Below are 20,000 nucleotides of genomic sequence, written 5' to 3'. Positions count from 1 at the left end.
TTCACTGTTCTGGGCTGGGTTGTTGACGTAGCCATGCAGTCGGGAAGAGCCCAGTAATTGGCTGGAGGGTGTCAGCTGAAAGATCTGCTGACAGCTATCACCTTATGTATTCAGCACAATGCACCAACCGGGCTACCTCACACACCAACACACAATTTCCCAGAAAACCTTGTCTTCTACCTTACACAGACTTAACACTAATGTTCCACCACCTCACAAAACCTCTTCCACCTCACAAAACCTCTTCCACCTCACAAAACCTCATCCACCTCACAAAACCCCCTACCTCTCATAAAACCTCTCCCACCTCACAAAATCTCTACCACATCACAAAACCCCCACAATCTCACAAAACCCCCACAACCTCACAAAACCCCCTACCTCTCACAAAATCTCTTCCACCTCATGAAATCTCTTCAACCTCACAAAACCCCCACAACCTCACAAAAACCCCCACAACCTCACAAAACCCCCACAACCTCACAAAACCCCTACCTCTCACAAAATCTCTTCCACCTCATGAAACCTCTCCCACCTCACAAAATCTCTACCACATCACAAAACCCCCACAACCTCACAAAACCCCTACCTCTCACAAAATCTCTTCCACCTCATGAAATCTCTTCAACCTCACAAAACCCCAAACCCAAAACCCCCACAACCTCACAAAACCCCCACAACCTCACAAAACCCCCAACCTCACAAAACCCCCACAACCTCACAAAACCCCCACCACCTCACAAATCGACGCCTCATTCTCACTTACTAACCTCCTCACTCTCTTTACCTCACTCTCTCTAACACCAACGCCCCACTTCCACACCAAAGGGCCTGCGGAGCAGAGGACTCGATGTGCCAAATACATTTTTAAGGATTACGGGTAGCGATAGGGAACAATCTGGAATGGTTTATCCACAACTCCTCCGGGGACCTCTGGAATATGAATCTGGAGAATGAGGGGAAGAGGCAGCAAGATAAAAGGGGACAATATCTTCATAAAAGGGGGATGGTCGAGAACAAACCGGGATAAACAAGCTGGATTCCTCTCCTCTCTGATTATAAAGAGATAAAAGGTTTGGGAGAGAGCGAGAGGCAATACAAAACAGACAGGAAGTGTCTCAAATAACCCATAAGGCCCTGGTCAAAAGAAGTGCATTGTGGGTCATAGGGAGCCTCAGTCACATTAACCTGTTCCGTGTGATATTGGGTGGAGACCAGAGTCACTAAAGTACAACGTTTCAGAAAAGAACATTTCTCATACTGCAAGCATCTAAGCATGAGGATACACACATTGACTTGCTCCATGTGTTCCACTAGGTTGTGCGAGGCCCAGTCACGAGACCCCTACCCTGGGCAAAGATGCCAGAGCCTCCCCCTCCCACTGGAAACCTCCAGAGCACTCTTTGCGTTGTTGTTGATGTTGACGTTGTCGTCGGGCCGTCGCTGTTGTTGTTTACCAACACCATCCCACATCAAGCTCAGTGCTTATTGCTACATGGGAAACCAGGCAGGGAATCATAAATGGTCATGTCACGCCTCAGCTCAGTGTGTTCAGGGTTATAACAGTGTGTTCAGGGTTAGGACAGTGTGTTCAGGGTTATAACAGTGTGTTCAGGGTTAGGACAGTGTGTTCAGGGTTATAACAGTGTGTTCAGGGTTAGGACAGTGTGTTCAGGGTTAGAACAGTGTGTTCAGGGTTAGGACAGTGTGTTCAGGGTTAGAACAGTGTGTTCAGGGTTAGGACAGTGTGTTCAGGGTTAGGACAGTGTGTTCAGGGTTAGGACAGTGTGTTCAGGGTTAGAACAGTGTGTTCAGGCTTCAGGGTTAGAACAGTGTGTTCAGCCTTCAGGGTTATAACAGTGTGTTCAGGCATCAGGGTTATAACAGCGTGTGGGAGCAGGAAGGCAGGCAGCCGGGACACGGCAGCCATCGACTGGAAACCAAGCGTATCACACCACTCCCGTTTCCCTTCACACAGAACACAACAGTAGCTATACACTCCCGTTTCCCTTCACACAGAACACAACCCTCTCTGGTTTTGGGCTGAGACAGACAGGGTGTATGGCTGCTCTCTCCAGTTTACATACGCATTCACCTTCTAAATGATGGTTTTGGGAAGAAATAAGTGAATCACACAAATACTGTAATACTCCATGACTGACTGTACAGTAACAGAACAGAAGAAACATCAAGAGGAAAAACCCCGGTCCACACCGGACTGATCCTTCTGATGTTAATTGGTATTAAGATCCAGGCCTCCTGGTTCAGTCTAGCAGCATAGCAGCACCCTGCTTCGATCTGAAGGACACACACACACACACACACACTCTAATGATGAACATGTGGATCTCTCCTTCAGACTACAGGCTCAGGAATCAGGACGGCGTTATTTGGCGCAGGTTGTACTAATAAAACAGTACTAGATCAAAGACATGATTACTTTTTTCCCCCATTTCTAAGTTCCCCCCTTTCAAAGCTCGTCCACTTATTTCTGCCCCTTTGAAAAGTAGTATAAATATATCTGAGCACTCAGCATCCAGTGGAATGATAGACAGATTAGTGATTCTGTCTGTGGGTGAGGAGGGGGGGGCAGCCTGGGGCAAGGGTGTTGACTTGGCATGAGGTATATGTATGGGCAGGAGGGTGTATGGACTGGAGGGTGTATGGACTGGAGGGTGTATGGACTGGAGGGGATATGGGCAGGAGGGTGTATGGACTGGAGGGTGTATGGGCAGGAGGGTGTATGGGCAGGAGGGTGTATGGACTGGAGGGTGTATGGGCAGGAGGGTGTATGGGCAGGAGGGTGTATGGACTGGAAGGGATATGGGCAGGAGGGTGTATGGACTGGAGGGTGTATGGGCAGGAGGGTGTATGGGCAGGAGGGTGTATGGACTGGTGGGGATATGGACTGGAGGGTGTATGGGCTGGAGGGTGTATGGACTGGAGGGTGTATGGACTGGAGGGTGTATGGGCAGGAGGGGTATGGACTGGAGGGTGAATGGACTGGAGGGGATATGGACAGGAGGGTGTATGGACTGGAGGGTGTATGGACTGGAGGGTGAATGGACTGGAGGGATATGGACTGGAGGGTGTATGGACTGGAGGGTGAATGGACTGGAGGGGATATGGACTGGAGGGTGTATGGACTGGAGGGTGTATGGACTGGAGGGTGAATGGACTGGAGGGGATATGGACTGGAGGGTGTATGGACTGGAGGGTGTATGGACTGGAGGGTGTATGGACTGAAGGGTGAATGGACTAGAGAGGATATGGACTGGAGGGATATGGACTGGAGGGTGAATGGACTGGAGGGTGTATGCACTGGAGGGGATATGGACTGGAGGGTGTATGGACTGGAGGGTGTATGGGCTGGAGGGGATATGGACTGGAGGGTGAATGGACTGGAGGGTGTATGGGCTGGAGGGTGTATGGACTGGAGGGTGAATGGACTGGAGGGGATATGGACTGGAGGGTGTATGGACTGGAGGGTGTATGGACTGGAGGGTGAATGGACTGGAGGGGAAATGGACTGGAGGGTGTATGGACTGGAGGGTGTATGGACTGGAGGGTGTTTGGACTGAAGGGTGAATGGACTAGAGGGGATATGGACTGGAGGGGATATGGACTGGAGGGTGTATGGACTGGAGGGTGTATGCACTGGAGGGTGTATGGACTGGAGGGGATATGGACTGGAGGGGATATGGACTGGAGGGTGTATGGACTGGAGGGTGTATGGGATGGAGGGGTATGGACTGGAGGGTGAATGGACTGGAGGGTGTATGGACTGGAGGGTGTATGGGATGGAGGGGATATGGACTGGAGGGTGAATGGACTGGAGGGTGTATGGACTGGAGGGTGAATGGACTGGAGGGTGTATGGACTGGAGGGTGTATGGACTGGAGGGTGTATGGACTGGAGGGTGTTATGGACTGGAGGGTGTATGGACTGGAGGGTGAATGGACTGGAGGGGATATGGACTGGAGGGTGTATGGACTGGAGGGGATATGGACTGGAGGGTGTATGGACTGGAGGGTGTATGGACTGGAGGGTGTATGGGCATGGAGGGTGTATGGACTGGAGGGGGATATGGACTGGAGGGTGTATGGACTGGAGGGTGTATGGACTGGAGGGTGTATGGACTGGAGGGTGTATGGGCAGGAGGGGATATGGGCAGGAGGGTGTATGGACTGGAGGGTGTATGGGCAGGAGGGTGTATGGACTGGAGGGTGTATGGACTGGAGGGTGTATGGGCAGGAGGGTGTATAGGCAGGAGGGGATATGGGCAGGAGGGTGTATGGACTGGAGGGTGTATGGGCAGGAGGGTGTATGGGCAGGAGGGTGTATGGACTGGAGGGTGTATGGACTGGAGGGTGTATGGGCAGGAGGGTGTATGGACTGGAGGGTGAATGGACTGGAGGGGATATGGACAGGAGGGTGTATGGACTGGAGGGTGTATGGACTGGAGGGTGAATGGACTGGAGGGGATATGGACTGGAGGGTGTATGGACTGGAGGGTGTATGGACTGGAGGGTGTATGGACTGAAGGGTGAATGGACTAGAGAGGGGATATGGACTGGAGGGGATATGGACTGGAGGGTGAATGGACTGGAGGGTGTATGGACTGGAGGGGATATGGACTGGAGGGTGTATGGACTGGAGGGTGTATGGACTGGAGGGATATGGACTGGAGGGTGAATGGACTGGAGGGTGTATGGACTGGAGGGTGTATGGACTGGAGGGTGAATGGACTGGAGGGGATATGGACTGGAGGGTGTATGGACTGGAGGGTGTATGGACTGGAGGGTGAATGGACTGGAGGGGAAATGGACTGGAGGGTGTATGGACTGGAGGGTGTATGGACTGGAGGGTGTATGGACTGAAGGGTGAATGGACTGGAGGGGATATGGACTGGAGGGGATATGGACTGGAGGGTGAATGGACTGGAGGGTGTATGCACTGGAGGGTGTATGGACTGGAGGGGGATATGGACTGGAGGGGATATGGACTGGAGGGTGTATGGACTGGAGGGTGTATGGACTGGAGGGGATATGGACTGGAGGGTGAATGGACTGGAGGGTGTATGGACTGGAGGGTGTATGGACTGGAGGGGATATGGACTGGAGGGTGAATGGACTGGAGGGTGTATGGACTGGAGGGTGAATGGACTGGAGGGTGTATGGACTGGAGGGTGTATGGACTGGAGGGTGTATGGACTGGAGGGTGTTATGGACTGGAGGGTGTATGGACTGGAGGGTGAATGGACTGGAGGGGATATGGACTGGAGGACGTATGGACTGGGGGATATGGACTGGAGGGTGTATGGACTGGAGGGTGTATGGACTGGAGGGTGTATGGACTGGAGGGTGTATGGACTGGAGGGGATATGGACTGGAGGGTGTATGGACTGGAGGGTGTATGGACTGGAGGGTGTATGGGACTGGAGGGTGTATAGGCAGGAGGGGATATGGGACTGGAGGGTGTATGGACTGGAGGGTGTATGGAATGGAGGGTGTATGGACTGGAGGGTGTATGGACTGGAGGGTGTATGGACTGGAGGGTGTATGGGACTGGAGGGTGTATGGACTGGAGGGTGAATGGACTGGAGGGGATATGGACTGGAGGAGATGGTGTATGGACTGGAGGGTGTATGGACTGGAGGGTGAATGGACTGGAGGGTGTATGGACTGGAGGGTGTATGGACTGGAGGGTGTATGGACTGGAGGGTGTATGGACTGGAGGGTGAATGGACTGGAGGGGATATGGACTGGAGGGTGTATGGACTGGAGGGTGTATGGACTGGAGGGTGTATGGACTGGAGGGTGAATGGACTAGAGGGGATATGGACTGGAGGGGATATGGACTGGAGGGTGAATGGACTGGAGGGTGTATGCACTGGAGGGTGTATGGACTGGAGGGGATATGGACTGGAGGGGATATGGACTGGAGGGTGTATGGACTGGAGGGTGTATGGACTGGAGGGGATATGGACTGGAGGGTGAATGGACTGGAGGGTGTATGGACTGGAGGGTGAATGGACTGGAGGGTGTATGGACTGGAGGGTGTATGGACTGGAGGGTGTATGGACTGGAGGGTGTATGGAGGGTGAATGGACTGGAGGGGATATGGACTGGAGGTGTATGGACTGGAGGGGATATGGACTGGAGGGGATATGGACTGGAGGGATATGGACTGGTATGGGGGATATGGACTGGAGGAGATATGGACTGGAGGGTGTATGGAATGGAGGGGATGTGGACTGGAGGGTGTATGGACTGGAGGGGATATGGACTGGAGGGGATAGGGACTGGAGGGTATATGGACTGGAGGGTGTATGGACTGGAGGGTGTATGGACTGGAGGGGATATGGACTGGAGGGGATATGGACTGGAGGGTGTATGGACTGGAGGGTGAATGGACTGGAGGGTGTATGGACTGGAGGGTGTATGGACTGGAGGGTGTTATGGACTGGAGGGTGTATGGACTGGAGGGTGAATGGACTGGAGGGGATATGGACTGGAGGGATATGGACTGGAGGGGATATGGACTGGAGGGATATGGACTGGAGGGTGTATGGACTGGAGGGGATATGGACTGGAGGAGATATGGACTGGAGGGTGTATGGACTGGTGGGGATGTGGACTGGAGGGTGTATGGACTGGAGGGGATATGGACTGGAGGGGATAGGGACTGGAGGGTATATGGACTGGAGGGTGTATGGACTGGAGGGTGTATGGACTGGAGGGGATATGGACTGGAGGGGATATGGACTGGAGGGGACATGGACTGGAGGGGATATGGACTGGAGGGTGTATGGACTGGAGGGGATATGGACTGGAGGGTGTATGGACTGGAGGGTGTATGGACTGGAGGGCATAGGGACTGGAGGGGATATGGACTGGAGGGGATATGGACTGGAAGATATGGACTGTGTATATGGGAGATATGGACTGGAGGGGATATGGACTGGAGGGGATATGGACTGGTGGGTGAATGGACTGGAGGGGATATGGACTGGAGGGTGAATGGACTGGAGGGTGTATGGACTGGAGGATATGGACTGGAGGGTGAATGGACTGGAGGGGATATGGACTGGAGGGTATATGGACTGGAGGGTGTATGGACTGGAGGAGATATGGACTGGAGGGTATATGGACTGGAGGGTGTATGGACTGGAGGAGATATGGACTGGAGGGTATATGGACTGGAGGGTGTATGGACTGGAGGGTGTATGGACTGGAGGGTGCTAAAGCTAGGGCTGCGGGTGAGGCCGGGCTGGTGTATGGAGGGGTGTGTAGAGCCTGGGTCTATTCCACACCGCGGCACAGCTAACACTACACACACACACACACACACACACACACACACACACCCACACACACACACACACACACACACACACAGCCAACACTGCACACACATACATACAGACACACTACATGCACTGATCAGGAACTGTCCCAGCGGGTCTCCAACAGGCCAGCATGGACAGTGTCCTGAACCACCAACACAATTACAGCTGCTGAAGAGACCCTGCTCCATAGTGTCTTTGTGTTAACACAGAGGCCTGCTGAACATAAAGACGTACTATAAAATACTCAAATACACGTATAACGCTCTAGTGCTGGGCGAATAACCCAAATGTCGGTCATTAAACATTTAATAAACCGGACATTGGTTCAATTCTTTGAATTCCATTTAGTTTTTTTAGTTTTCTTTCTTTCTGTGACGTCGATGCTCAGTTTGAAGATCAAGCCAGAACTGTACGATGCAGTCGGCAGTTGTAGTTCCCAACAGGCCAATACATAGACAAGCACAGAAAACATGGTAATTAACCGCAATGACCATAATCCATTACGCGCCTACTTCGACCGGTCTGTGTGCGGTAGACCAGAGAGGGAGAAAAGAGACAGAAAGGGTGATGAGAGGAAGAGAGAGGAGTTGCTTCACTAGGAATCTCTACCTGAAAATATGATATAAGTGACTGATAGTTAGTATTCAGCAGTCAGAGTAGTGTCTTATTGCCTGCTAGTTAGTATTCAGCAGTCAGAGCAGTATGTCTTATTGCCTGCTAGTTAGTATTCAGCAGTCAGAGTAGTATGTCTTATTGCCTGCTAGTTAGTATTCAGCAGTCAGAGCAGTATGTCTTATTGCCTGCTAGTTAGTATTCAGCAGTCAGAGCAGTATGTCTTATTACCTGCTAGTTAGTATTCAGCAGTCAGAGTAGTATGTCTTATTGCCTGCTAGTTAGTATTCAGCAGTCAGAGCAGTATGTCTTATTGCCTGCTAGTTAGTATTCAGCAGTCAGAGTAGTGTCTTATTGCCTGCTAGTTAGTATTCAGCAGTCAGAGTAGTATGTCTTATTGCCTGCTAGTTAGTATTCAGCAGTCAGAGCAGTATGTCTTATTGCCTGCTAGTTAGTATTCAGCAGTCAGAGTAGTGTCTTATTGCCTGCTAGTTAGTATTCAGCAGTCAGAGTAGTATGTCTTATTGCCTGCTAGTTAGTATTCAGCAGTCAGAGTTGTATGTCTTATTGCCTGCTAGTTAGTATTCAGCAGTCAGAGCAGTATGTCTTATTGCCTGCTAGTTAGTATTCAGCAGTCAGAGTAGTGTCTTATTGCCTGCTAGTTAGTATTCAGCAGTCAGAGTAGTGTGTCTTATTGCCTGCTAGTTAGTATTCAGCAGTCAGAGTAGTATGTCTTATTGCCTGCTACTTAGTAATCAGCAGTCAGAGTAGTATGTCTTATTGCCTACTAGTTAGTATTCAGCAGTCAGAGCAGTATGTCTTATTGCCTGCTAGTTAGTATTCAGCAGTCAGAGTAGTATGTCTTATTGCCTACTAGTTAGTATTCAGCAGTCAGAGCAGTATGTCTTATTGCCTACTAGTTAGTATTCAGCAGTCAGAGTAGTATGTCTTATTGCCTACTAGTTAGTATTCAGCAGTCAGAGTAGTATGTCTTATTGCCTGCTAGTTAGTATTCAGCAGTCAGAGCAGTATGTCTTATTGCCTGCTAGTTAGTATTCAGCAGTCAGAGTAGTATGTCTTATTGCCTGCTAGTTAGTATTCAGCAGTCAGAGTAGTATGTCTTATTGCCTGCTAGTTAGTATTCAGCAGTCAGAGTAGTATGTCTTATTGCCTGCTAGTTAGTATTCAGCAGTCAGAGTAGTATGTCTTATTGCCTGCTAGTTAGTATTACACTATTACACTATAACACTATTACACTATAACACTATAACTCTATTACACTATTATACTATAACACTATAACACTATTACACTATAACACTATAACACTATAACACTATAACACTATTACACTATAACAATATAACACTATTACACTATAACACTATTACACTATAACACTATAACACTATAACACTATAACAACACTATAACACTATAACTCCATAACTCTATAACACTATAACACTATTACACTATAACACTATAACACTATAACACTATTACACTATAACACTATTACACTATAACACTATAACACTATAACACTATAACACTATAACACTATAACAACACAATAACACTATAACTCTATAACTCTATTACACTATAACACTATAACAACACTATAACAACACTATAACACTATAACACTATAACACTATAACTCTATTACACTATTACATTATTACTCTATTACACTATTACACTATTACATTATAACACTATAACACTATAACACTATTGCACTATAACACTATAACACTATAACACTATTACACTATAACATTATAACACTATAACACTATTACACTATTACATTATAACACTATAACACTATTACACTATAACACTATAACAACACAATAACACTATAACTCTATAACTCTATTACACTAAACACTATAACACTATAACAACACTATAACACTATAACACTATAACTCTATTACACTATTACACTATTACTATATTACACTATTACACTATTACATTATAACACTATAACACTATTACACTATGACACTATAACACTATAACAACACTATAACTCTATTACACTATTACACTATAACAACACTATAACTCTATTACACTATAACACTATAACAACACTATAACACTATAACACTATTACACTATAACTCTATTACACTATAACACTATAACAACACTATAACACTATAACACTATAACACTATAACACTATAACACTATTACACTATTACACTATAACTCTATTACACTATAACACTATAACAACACTATAACACTATAACACTATTATACTATAACACTATTACACTATAACACTATTATACTATAACACTATTACACTATAACACTATTACACTATTACACTATAACTCTATTATACTATTACACTATTACAGTATTACACTATAACACTATAACACTATAACACTATTACACTATTACACTATAAAACTATAACACTATAACACTATTACACTATAACTCTATTACACTATTGCACTATAACACTATTACACTATTACACTATAACTCTATTACACTATAACACTATAACACTATAACACTATAACACTATTACACTATAACACTATAACACTATACCACTATTACACTATTACACTATTACACTATAACACTATAACACTATTACACTATTACACTATAACTCTATTACACTATTACACTATAACTCTATTACACTATAACACTATAACTCTACTACACTATTACACTATAACACTATAACACTATTACAATATTACACTATAACACTATTACACTATAACACTATAACACTATTACACTATAACACTATAACACTATTACACTATTACACTATAACACTATAACACTATAACACTATTACACTATAACACTATTACACTATTACACTATAACACTATAACTCTATAACACTATTACACTATAACACTATAACACTATTACACTATTACACTATAACACTATAACACTATAACACTATTACACTATTACACTATAACACTATAACACTATTACACTATAACACTATAACACTATTACACTATAACACTATTACACTATTACACTATTACACTATAACACTATAACACTATTACACTATTACACTATTACACTATAACACTATAACACTATTACACTATAACACTATAACACTATAACAACACTATAACTCTATTACACTATTACACTATTACACTATGACTCTATTACACTATAACACTATAACAGCACTATAACACTATAACACTATTATACTATAACACTATTACACTATAACACTATTACACTATAACTCTATTACACTATAACAACACTATAACACTATAACACTATAACACTATTATACTATAACACTATTACACTATAACACTATTATACTATAACACTATTACACTATAACACTATTATACTATAACACTATTACACTATTACACTATAACTCTATAACACTATAGCACTATTACACTATAACACTATTACACTATAACACTATAACACTATAGCATTATTACACTATTACACTATAACACTATAACACTATAACAATATTACACTATAACACTATAACACTATTACACTATTAGACTATAACACTATAACACTATTACACTCATAACACTATAACACTATTAGACTATAACAGTATTACACTATTACACTCATAACACTATAACACTATTACACTATTACACTCCTAACACTATAACACTATAACACTATAACACTATTACACTATAACACTATTACACTATAACACTATAACACTATAACAGTATTACACTCATAACACTATAACACTATTACACTATTACACTATAACACTATAACTCTATAACACTATAACAACACTATAACACTATTACACTATTACACTATAACACTATAACAGTATTACACTATTACACTATAACAGTATTACACTATAACACTATAACACTATAACTCTATAACACTATAACAACACTATAACACTATAACACTATTACACTATTACACTATAACACTATAACTCTATAACACTATAACAACACTATAACACTATTACACTATTACACTATAACACTATAACAGTATTACACTATTACACTATAACAGTATTACACTATAACACTATAACACTATAACTCTATAACACTATAACAACACTATAACACTATAACACTATTACACTATTACACTATAACAGTATTACACTATAACACTATAACACTATAACTCTATAACACTATAACAACACTATAACACTATTACACTCATAACACTCAATACGGGCAGAATAACTATGTGGTGAGGGTTAATTAACCACTTTACTCAGCGTTTTGCATCATTTGTCTCTTACACAACATATGTCTGTGAGCCTCAGCCCCACACGTCCCCACACAGCCCCACACAGCCCCACACGGCCCCACACGGCCCCACACAGCCCCACACTGCCCCACACAGCCCCACACTGCCCCACACGGCCCCACACAGCCCCACACGGCCCCACAAGGCCCCACACGGCCCCACACAGCCCCACAAGGCCCCACACGGACCCAAAAGGCCCCACACGGCCCCACACGGCCCAGCACAGCTAGGGATGACCTATTTCAATGGGATTTTCTCCCTGTTGACAAAAGCTCTCTTTTCACTTCCATGATGAGAGGCCAGGCCTTAGAATCAGGCCCCTGCTGCAGAGAGAGAGAGACAGCGAGAGAGAAACTGTGTCACGTCGTTCGCCATCTCGGCCCGGGATGGAGTAGAGTAGAGGCGTTGACACCGTTGTCCAGAGTCAAGATTAGGGGGTGAGGCCAGCACTCACAGAGAGTGAACAGTGAGGAAAAGAGCTCTCCTGCTCCTCTATTGCTCCCCTGCTCCACTTCTCTCCTTTCCTCTCCTGATCCTCTCCTCTCCTGATCCTCTCCTCTCCTGCTCCTCTATTGCTCCCCTGCTCCACTTCTCTCCTTTCCTCTCCTGATCCTCTCCTCTCCTGCTCCTCTATTGCTCCCCTGCTCCACTTCTCTCCTTTCCTCTCCTGATCCTCTCCTCTCCTGCTCCTCTTCTCTCCGGCTCCTCTATTTCTCTCTTGTTCCTCTCCTCTCTTCTCCTGCCCTATTTCTCTCCTCTCCTCTCCTCTCCTGCTCCTCTATTTCTCTCCTCTCCGGCTCCTCTATTTCTCTCCTGCTCCTCTCCTCTCCTGCTCCTCCTCTCCTCTCCTGCTCCTCTATTTCTCTCCTCTCCTCTCCTCTCCTCTCCTCTCCTCTCCTCTCCTCTCCTCTCCTCTCCTCTCCTCTCCTCTCCTCTCCTCTCCTCTCCTCTCCTCTCCTCTCCTGCTCCTCTATTTCTCTCCCTCCTCTCCTCTCCTCTCCTCTCCTCTCCTCTCCCTCTCCTCTCCTCTCCTCTCCTCTCCCTCCTCTCCTCTCCTCTCCTCCTCTCCTCTCCTCCTCTTCTTCAGTCCTCTTTCCCAGGTTGTTAGTAGCAGAAGTCTATCTGCCAGTCTCTGTGCCTGCTGTTCCCCGGCAACAACCATGCCACCTTGTGAAGTTCCCCAGCCCAGACGCCTGCTTGCCCGTCAGTCTGCCCTGATGCTGATTGCAGTTTGATCAGCCTGACCCAACTGGCAAGGCCTCAGTCACCGGACAAATTCCCATCACCAGAAAGACCCAAGCTGTATCTCAAATAGCACCCTATTCCCTACGGTGTACTACTTTGACCAGGGCCCATGGGGAATAGGGTGCAATTTGGGATGCTGCTCCATCACTTCCCAGCCGCTTTGTGTGTAATTCCCAGTTATCCCAGGAATGCTTCTAAAAGGTGTCTCTCTCTGGCCCATCCCTGCCTGACAGGTTCATCCATATGGAGGGGATCATCAATAGGTGGATGACGGCTAACCCTTTCTCTGTGTAGTATCACGTTCTGGCAACACTACCAACGGACGCTTTGGTGAAGCGCTGAAAAGCGCGGGAATTAAAATACACTATGGTCCTGTGTTATAGAAGATGGAGGATAAATACATGTGTTAAAATGAAAGGCTAGATGATTATACAAATATATATTTTCCTTCAACATGTTCTAAAGAACAGGAAGCAATTTATATTAGTGAAATATTAACTGGCCATCATCATTTTTATTTTGCAAATTATATTATTAGTGAAATATTAACTGGCCATCATAATATTTATTTTGCAAATTATATTATTAGTGAAATAGCAACTAACATCAATATATTTATTTAGCAAATTATACTATTAGTGAAATATTAACTGACTATCATAATATTTATTTTGCAAATTATATTATTAGTGAAATATTAACTGGCCATCATAATATTTATTTAGCAAATTATATTATTAGTGAAATAGCAACTGACATCAATATATTTATTTAGAAAATTATACTATTAGTGAAATATTAACTATCATAATATTTATTTAGCAAATTATACTATTGGTGAAATATTAACTATCATAATATTTATTTTTTCCATTCATACTATTTCTGTTTCCCATCAATATTTAGGATGACATTCTGAAACATTTCACTTTTTTGGGGGGGAGGAGACAGATTAATAATGATATAGTACTAATAATGATATAGTACTAATAATGATATAGTACTAATAATGATATAGTACTAATAATGATATAGTACTAATAATGATATAGTACTAATAATGATATAGTACTGGCACTAATTAAATACTGAAACACCATTTGACCTTCCACTAAACAAAAAAAACACCTGCTCTCAAAACATCTTGTGTGTACAATTAAACGTTTTCACTACAAGAGGAGCTTGATGTTAATAAGTAGATCCGTGAAACAGAGAGGTTTAAACCAAAGTCATTCCATACCTGTCTTCTATATACGTGGTTTCATTGTCTGATATACATTGTCCAGAAAACAAGTTCCCTCAGAGGAAGTTAAATTTGGAATTAAATTGAACAGTCAACACCTCCTAAGCTTCATGGACACAGTAGACACAGCGATAGGAACGATCAGTTCAGACAAACCTCCAAAGCCTCATGGACACAGTAGACACAGCGATAGGAACGATCAGTTCAGACAAACCTCCAAAGCCTCATGGACACAGTAGACACAGCGATAGGAACGATCAGTTCAGACAAACCTCCAAAGCCTGCTGCACTGTAAACTCATTAGAAAACAATGTTTGGATGATTTCACACACAAACTATCTATTTATAAACTGTTCAAACTGCCTACCATCCTGTGCTGTAATTCCAGCCAAACAGCATAGACACATGCTCTGTGCCTGTAGAACGGAAAAACATGACTATGTTTCATCTTAACAAACGGGTCGTTAACAAATACAATACTCTATAACGCACACAGAAATACACTATGGTTGAAAATGACTTCTATGTGAAGAAATGACTTTACCATTTTGACAATAGCAATGTTATTAACTAATTATAATTATGAAAAATGTATGATTATGATTATTATTATTATTATGTTGTAATGATTAGATTAAATACCAAGGTGATAGTGTTTACGTAAATGTCAACATTGTGAACCAAATTATAAGAATCACTGAATATAATAAAAACATATCTATATATATATATATATATATATATATCTATATAAAATAGATGAGTATATTACAATCAATCAGTTTGATTGAAGTAAAAATCCACTCTTCTTTCCAAATCTATGAAAATTAAAAAATATTTTATTATCTAAGAAGATAAATAAAGTAAAGATGAAATCCGTAATGAAAAAAATCCAAAATATTTTATGGTGATTGGAAACATTTTAATTGTACATTTTTATACTTTTAAACATTTATTTATGAATTCCAAATGAGTAGGAAAAGATTTGGCACTAACCCTAACTAGATTCTGCAATGTAGCTAATTAAGGTAGAGAAATATTCAAATGTTTCTCTTAGCATAACAATAGAGACTGGGCAGCAACAGCAGCTCTGTTTAAAATTGGGTTGTGGAGAGGGAGAGAGAGAGAGAGAGAGAGAGAGAGAGAGAGAGAGAGAGAGAGAGGGAGGGAGAGAGAGAGAGAGAGAGAGACTGAGAGAGAGAGACAGAGAGAGAGAGAGAGAGAGAGAGACTGAGAGAGAGAGACAGAGAGAGAGAGAGACTGAGAGAGAGAGAGGGGCCTTTTGTTTTACTTCTTCTTTTGTTGACTCATTAGGCAGCCGGTCTGAAACGCTGTTCCTCTCCTCAGCTCCTTCGGACCAAAAGCACTAGCATGGAGCACCAAGCACCAAGCACCAAGCCTAGCATGGAGCCCCAAGCACCAAGCCTAGCATGGAGCCCCAAGCACCAAGCCTAGCATGGAGCACCAAGCACCAAGCCTAGCATGGAGCACCAAGCACCAAGCCTAGCATGGGGCACCAAGCACCAAGCACCAAGCCTAGCATGGAGCACCAAGCACCAAGCCTAGCATGGAGCACCAAGCACCAAGCCTAGCATGGAGCACCAAGCACCAAGGGCGCCAAGCACCAAGCCTAGCATGGAGCACCAAGCACCAAGCCTAGAATGGAGCACCAAGCACCAAGCCTAGCATGGAGCACCAAGCACCAAGCCTAGCACCAAACACCAAGCACCAAGCCTAGCATGGAGCACCAAGCACCAAGCCTAGCATGGAGCACCAAGCACCAAGCCTAGCATGGAGCACCAAGCACCAAGCCTAGCATGGAGCACCAAGCACCAAGCACCAAGCACCAAGTCTAGCATGGAGCACCAAGCACCAAGCCTAGCATGGAGCACTGGCTGGCTGCTCTACTTTCTCTCTCTCCAACCCCAGACAACAACCCACTGTCACCGTTCTCGGGCCTGAGACTTAGACACACACTGCCGCTACAACGGAAACCTTTGTGGTTATTTTTAAGGCATAATACAAAACAGGAACAAAGCCACCTATCGATAGGGTTTCGGGACATAAGACAAACGTTCTTCCGTGTGTTGTGTTATTTAGTATCCGTCTGCAAACGAACAGCACAAACAACCCCATGCAGCAAAATGCTTTTGGCACGGAATCAAGAGTGGCACAAAGCGTCCATCGAGGGCCCGCCGTGTACAATGCTCACCGTATCATCCACACAAAAAAAATGTGTACGGCCTCCGAGCTCCTGCACAAAGACGGCCCTGTGTTGATAAAAACGGGGCATAAACGGGGCACGTCGTTGCCAACTTGACCCCCCCCCCCTCCCACGCCCCTGGGCACGGAGAGGAGAAGGCCCAGGCGGGAACATACGGACTCGTCCGGCAGGAGGGAAACCTCATCCGTCAAACCGTTGGTCATTGTATGTGTGTGGATACAGCGAGGAACAGGAGCTTGAAACTGAGGCAACGATCAGAAAAAATGTTCCATTCTGAACAGGCCCACATGGCGAAGCATCTGCATTCACCATACCAAGGATTCATATTCTATACGCTATCTGTGGGGTGGGGGGTTATCAATTTCTGTCTTGGTGTATATATACATAGACATATTGCAGTTTTTTATTTTTTATTTAGGGATAATAAAATCTCTATTCAAAAATTGGCCTCAAAATAAAAGAAATGTATAATTTAAAATAAGAAATATGCAAATAAAATATAAATATAATGGGAGTAAAAAAACAAACATTTAAAAATATATTACATTAAAATGTGTTATCATAAATGAAAAAATATATTCCTGCTATAAAGCTAATAAAGAAACGATTTAAGGATGCATATGCAAAATTGCCTTAATTACAAACAGGACATTACATCAGTAGAGAACACTATGAGGAGACTCAACAGACATGTGGGTCTGTTGATATGAGCTTCTGTAGTGGACCAGTGACCAGTGGATGACAGTGGCTAGAGAGAGACAGCAGCGTGAGTACACACAGGGGCCTTCAGCGAGGCGCTGGCTAGTCTAACTGCTCTCAGATGGCCTGCTATTCTCTACTCTTACCTTCCTTTCCTGACTCATTATTATCAGAGGCTAAGGAGCTGCATAGCATAGTTCAGGAAAGACAGACATACGGACGGACAGAGAGACTGACCCTTCACACGCTTCTCATCTCTTTTTGGAATATCGTCTCACAACACAGGGAGCATTGTGAACCAAACAAACATTGTTCTCTCTCTCTTTCTCTCTTTCTCTCTCTCTCTCTCTCTCTCTCTCTCTCTCTCTCTCTCTCTCCCCCTCTCTCTCCCCCCCCCCTCTCTCTCTCCCCTCTCTCTCCCTCCCTCTCTCTCTCTGTCTCTCTCTATCTCTCCCCCCTCTCTCTCCCCCACCCTCTCTCTCTCCCCCCTCTCTCTCTCTCTCCCCCTCTCTCTCTCTCTCTCTCTCTGTCCTCTGTAACCTTTTTCCAGGCCATGATATTTCACAGGTATGGGGCAATAACGACCCATATGCGTGTGTCTGTCAGAACATGACCAAGGTCAAGTCACATTTACACCAAATTCCTCTTTATCATTTATGAAAGCAAAAGACAAATCTAATCCCTAAATCTGGAATATTTTTTAATTTAAAAAAAAATACTGTCTACAGTACAACAACTACAATAATTTTTATACAATGCATAATATAGGCTTCCACATGCTTCTACAACAGTATTACACATATCCCTTTCAGGAATATCATCAGTAGATTTATACTAAATTACATTCAGTCAAATGATCCCTGTTCCTTTGGGCTGCCTTCCACAGCATTGTCATATACCTCATTTAAGATCATTGAAAATAACTGAATCATCTACAACGATGTTACAATGCTAACAGCTGCAAATACGAACCACATTATTACCATTAACAAAGGTCCTGGATAGAGAGGTTTAATATACTAGACTGACCAGCATTAACAATATGTAGATATAGAGAGGTTTAATATACTAGACTGACAAGCATTAACAATATGTAGATATAGAGAGGTTTAATATACTAGACTGACCAGCCTGCGTTAACAATATGTAGATATAGAGAGGTTTAATATACTAGACTGACCAGCATTAACAATATGTAGATATAGAGAGGTTTAATATACTAGACTGACCAGCCTGCGTTAACAATATGTAGATATAGAGAGGTTTAATATACTAGACTGACCAGCCTGCGTTAACAATATGTAGATATAGAGGTTTAATATACTAGACTGACCAGCCTGCGTTAACAATATGTAGATATAGAGAGGTTTAATATACTAGACTGACCAGCCTGCGTTAACAATATGTAGATATAGAGATTTAATATACTAGACTGACCAGCATTAACAATATGTAGATATAGAGAGGTTTAATATACTAGACTGACCAGCATTAACAATATGTAGATATAGAGAGGTTTAATATACTAGACTGACCAGCGTTAACAATATGTAGATAGAGAGGTTTAATATACTAGACTGACCAGCATTAACAATATGTAGATATAGAGAGGTTTAATATACTAGACTGACCAGCATTAACAATATGTAGATATAGAGAGGTTTAATATACTAGACTGACCAGCCTGGGTTAACAATATGTAGATAGAGAGGTTTAATATACTAGACTGACCAGCATCAACAATATGTAGATATAGAGAGGTTTAATATACTAGACTGACCAGCATTAACAATATGTAGATATAGAGAGGTTTAATATACTAGACTGACCAGCCTGGGTTAACAACATGTAGATATAGAGAGGTTTAATATACTAGACTGACCAGCATTATGTAGATATAGAGAGGTTTAATATATACTGACCAGACTGTTAACCAGTTTAATATATTAACATTAACAACATGTAGATATAGAGAGGTTTAATATACTAGACTGACCAGCCTGGGTTAACAATATGTAGATATAGAGAGGTTTAATATACTAGACTGACCAGCATTAACAATATGTAGATATAGAGATTTAATATACTAGACTGACCAGCCAGGGTTAACAATATGTAGATATAGAGATTTAATATACTAGACTGACCAGCATTAACAATATGTAGATATAGAGATTTAATATACTAGACTGACCAGCTTGGGTTAACTATATGCTGATTGTTGAAAACGTGCACATTCTAAACTGTCCAAAATCAGAGTACCTCTCTCTCATCCACTG

General features: G+C 43.4%; 1 protein-coding gene across 19 annotated transcripts in view; it reads right to left on the bottom strand.

The window, feature by feature from the left end:
- tcf4 (transcription factor 4) overlaps positions 1-20,000 on the bottom strand; it is a 417,619-nt gene that overhangs the window by 121,812 nt on the left and 275,807 nt on the right. The gene's annotated exons all lie outside the window — the stretch shown is intronic.

The sequence above is a fragment of the Oncorhynchus tshawytscha genome, linkage group LG20 (assembly GCF_018296145.1).
Source record: "Oncorhynchus tshawytscha isolate Ot180627B linkage group LG20, Otsh_v2.0, whole genome shotgun sequence".
Taxonomy (NCBI): domain Eukaryota; kingdom Metazoa; phylum Chordata; class Actinopteri; order Salmoniformes; family Salmonidae; genus Oncorhynchus; species Oncorhynchus tshawytscha.
The sequence above is the reverse complement of the archived record's forward strand: the minus strand, read 5'-3'. Positions and strand labels throughout refer to the sequence as shown.